General features: G+C 48.1%; 1 long non-coding RNA gene across 1 annotated transcript in view; it reads left to right on the plus strand.

The window, feature by feature from the left end:
• Window positions 1-234: 234 nt before the first annotated feature.
• The window catches only part of LOC118478006, a 2858-nt gene continuing 2393 nt past the window's right edge, over window positions 235-699 (plus strand). The window contains exon 1 of the long non-coding RNA XR_004858747.1: window positions 235-643. This is a non-coding gene — a long non-coding RNA (uncharacterized LOC118478006). The remainder of the gene's footprint in view (window positions 644-699) is intronic.

Here is a 699-nt window from a genome sequence, read left to right on the forward strand (position 1 = left end):
TCATGAAAAAGAAAATTCCGTTATCAGTCAGCACACAAAGGCGCGAGTAGAGAATAAATCTAGCACTTTCATTGGTGGAGAGAAAGCGTATGATTTACGTCAGGAAACCTCAGCACTAAAAATAGCGAAATCACATGGCTTTGTTGATATTCGTCAGCGTGCGGCTCGCGGCGGGCAAGCCCCCCAACCATTGAGAGAGACAGCAGACGAGACACGCCGCTTGGCTGCTTGCGACTTTGCGAGAGGAGAGGTTCATTCACTAGCGGGGCCACCGCACCAACAACACAAGTCTTCAGCAGACGGCTCGACACAGTTCACAGTTCACATCGCGCCCGCCTGCCAGCCAGCCACAGCCAGCCAACAGACCGAATCGCGAACGCCTACCCTTCTTTCTTTCCTCGCGACATTTTTGGGCGACCGTGCAAAAAGAGCACCCAGTGATTGTATGCAACATTCCTCGTGATTCGCTTGAAAGGGCCAGACACGCGCTTTGCCTAGCCTACAGCAGACGGATTTATTCATCATACAACGTGGGCTGAGGATCACTTACCTTCGTAGTTTCCCCGATTACGCACTCAGTTACTATAAGGACAGTCGACCGAGGTGTGCTCTTTTGATTCGATCTGGACAAATCTACAGTAGTGTAAGTGTATTATTATTATTATTAGGTCTATCATTATTCTATTATTATTATTATTA

The sequence above is a fragment of the Aplysia californica genome, unplaced genomic scaffold (genome assembly GCF_000002075.1).
Source record: "Aplysia californica isolate F4 #8 unplaced genomic scaffold, AplCal3.0 scaffold00327, whole genome shotgun sequence".
Classification (NCBI taxonomy): domain Eukaryota; kingdom Metazoa; phylum Mollusca; class Gastropoda; order Aplysiida; family Aplysiidae; genus Aplysia; species Aplysia californica.